At 66.1% G+C, this 3,036-nt stretch overlaps 1 protein-coding gene across 1 annotated transcript in view; it reads right to left on the bottom strand.

Annotated features, from left to right (window-relative positions):
- The window catches only part of CDT1 (chromatin licensing and DNA replication factor 1), a 10,262-nt gene that overhangs the window by 6,148 nt on the left and 1,078 nt on the right, over window positions 1-3,036 (bottom strand). The window lies entirely within an intron of this gene.

Here is a 3,036-nt window from a genome sequence, read left to right as displayed (position 1 = left end):
GCCACCATGGTGTATCAGACCCTGCCACGGTGCCTCAGACTGGTGCTGTGGTTTACGGTCCCCGGCTCYGCGGTGCACCAGTTGATGCACAAACGCATCTGCCCCTGCTCCATGGGACATCAGGCCTCGCTCCGTGGTGCACCCGCTGGGACGCCGCGGTGCCTTGGCCCCACTCTCTGGCACATCGGCTGGCGCACCCCATTGATGGGATCCTGCTCAGCAGCGGATCAGCCGGTGTGCCGGGGCACATCGGATACCCCTGCACCCGCCGCCCACCTCCCTCCCGCAGGGACGATGTCGGCCCCCCGGCAGGGCCACCCTGTGCCCTGGGTGTGTGGTTCCCCTTGGCACCCCACTGGCCCCCTGGGGACTGGGCTGGGGCTGCTGCAGCCCACAGCATGCGCGGGGTGCAAGGAACACACCTAAAACCTCGGAGCACACCTAAAACCAGTCCCCGCTCACCGGCAGGGGACCTGGGGTCTGAGAGACCCTAGAGCAGTGGGGAGAGGAGCACAAGCAGCTCCCGAAACAGCTCTGCTCCAGCCCCTGGGCCAGCGCTTGCCTCCGGGCTTATCTGCTCTCCCCAGCGTGCTTTGGGCTGAGCTGCCTGTTCCCAGCACTGAGGCTCCGGGCTCAGCCTCCCCGGCCTTCCCGGCACGGCTCGAGGTCCCCTCTGCACCGTCTGACCCTGGAGCAAGAGCCCTCGCGTTGCTGCAGGTCTCTCCAGCAATGCTGGCACTGCGATGTTCCCGCACCTCTGCAGCTTCAGTCCATTGCTGCTGCTCAGGCTGGGGTGTCCCGTGCTCCGGCAGCGTGTCGTGCCCTTTGCCGCCGGGAAAGTGAAGCAGGAGCACAGGCAGGAGGCTTGCATGCCGTGTGAATGCCAGGCTCGAGGAGAGGCACCCGCAGCATCCGCCACCCTGGCTTCCCTCCTGCCGCTGGGCACTGGGGTGGGAATTTCACACTGATTCCCTCTCTGAGCTCCCGAGGGCAATCCAAGCAGGAGGAACCGGCTTGCAAAAGTGATTGCAACTTCCAGTGCAAAACCCCTAAGGCCAGGGACTGGCTGCACAACTCACTCCGCAGCCACTTCCAGCCCCACGCGGAAATGCAAACCCTCCCTGGGAGCGTGGGCAGCCTGCAGCGATGCCCACACAGGCCRCTTGGAGGGGAGGCTGCATCTGGAGAGTCTCGGCTTGGGTGGGGGCCAGGCCGGGAGCACGGACCCAGCTTGGCCCCTTGCCCCTGCCACAGCCCGGAGCGGAGGGCTGYAGCGCTGCGGGGCTGCAGGGTTGCGGGGCTGCGGGGCACAGCGCAGCAATGCCACCGCATGCTAATTGCACTGCCCGGACACGGGAGAAGGCAGTGCTCAGCCAGGGAAACGCACCGCTGGGCACTCAGGCCGTGCCGCAGCGCATTTCGGGGTGCACTGCTCCCCATCCTATCTCTTAAAGCCGGTGCAAGATGGGCAAAGTGGAGYGGGGCTGCCAAGGACCAGATTCTGCTCATGGCAGCTCCAGCCAAGCCTCAGCAGCAGGGCTCCAGGGTGCCGTTCCTCGCGCCCGTTTACTTCTCCGTTCCCATCCCTGGGCCTGTAAAGCGGGGTGGTGTTTGCCAGGTTCCCGGTGGGGCAGGAAGGCTCGCGGCGGTGTAGAGAGCGCTCTGGGGCTGGGAGCTGGGAGGCTGGCGCACGTTCCCATCGTTCCACCTTTTCCTGGAACGCTGGCAGCTGCTCTGACGGAGGGTTGCAGCCCGGAGCATTGCAGCTGTAATTTCGAAGCCCGGCTTTCGCGGGTTTGCGGACGCTTCGTTAATGCAGGACTTTGCGGCTGGGTATTGAAGAACGTTTTACTTCAGCGAATCCCTCTGGATCCCGGCTCCCGAGGATCAATACGGCAAGGCCTGCCGGGCAGAGGGGRCCGAGTCCTTGCCCTGAGGGTGCTCGAGGAGTTTTGCTCACCTGCAGCCTGTCCTGGGGTGCTGGGGGCACTGCGGAGCCGGCCTGCGGTGCGGGGTGCCGCRGCGCTGGCAGTGGGGGTGCAGCAACACCCACCCGGCTGCGGCGGCACGGCAGGGGGCTCAGGCAAAACGTGGGGAGCTGGGGCACCGGCGGGAGAGGAGCTGCGAAGGAGCTGGCCGGAGCGCAGGGAAGGAAGCGGAGCCTGGCGAGGTGGGGAGCGAGTTACCCCGCGCGAGCTGGTGCCAGTTTATTAAGTGTGTTTGGAAAACAACGTGAGAAAGCCAAAGAATGTGGAGAATTTCACGGGTTGATGTTTCCTGCTGGGGCTGAGCGGTGCTGCCGGTGCCGGTGCTGGTGCCGCGGGCTGCGAAGGGTGCTGCCCTCGCCGCCAGGCGTATCCCCGCACCTCCTGGGCTGGCCTCGCTGGGGCCTGTGCCACGGTGGGCAGCAAACGGGGCCCCAAGCTCCCGGGGTGCACGGACATGCGCCCCAGGGCATGTAGTGGCACCCAGCTCCCGGGGTGCAGGACTGGGCCCCCAGCTCCCGCAATGTGGGTCTGGGCACCCCGCTCCCGGGATGCGGGTCGGGGCATCCCATTCCTGGGGTGCAGGACTGGGCCCCCAGCTCCTGCAATGTGGGTCTGGGCACCCCGCTCCCGGGATGCGGGTCGGGGCATCCCATTCCCAGGGTGCAGGACTGGGCCCCCAGCTCCCAGAGCGTGTGGTAGCCGGCTGCAGCAAATTACGGGAGCGCGTGACATTTCCACCCCGCTGCCGCAGCTTCAGAGCTTTCTGCGGACATTAACTAACCCCGGAGCCCTAAACGAAGCACTCAGCCTCAATTATCTCCAGTGCCGTTTTTTTTTAACGACGAGCAAACAGGAAACACACAGTCTTTTTTTTGCCACAAATGCCCTTGCCTGCAGCCTGCCTGCTCGCTGTGGCAGAGGGAACATGGGGGCCAGGCTGGAGCTGCGCCGGGAGGCCCCCTCGGCTCACCCCAGCGCGGCTGCCCCTTGCGACGGGCTTTCACGGCCCCCCTCCAGCTCCCTGCCCACCGAGGGGGCCGCGCTCCCC

This window comes from Apteryx rowi, unplaced genomic scaffold (genome assembly GCF_003343035.1).
Source record: "Apteryx rowi isolate R43461 unplaced genomic scaffold, aptRow1 scaffold_94, whole genome shotgun sequence".
Classification (NCBI taxonomy): Eukaryota; Metazoa; Chordata; class Aves; order Apterygiformes; family Apterygidae; genus Apteryx; species Apteryx rowi.
Note: the sequence above shows the minus strand (reverse complement) of the source record. Positions and strands in the feature narration are given on the sequence as shown.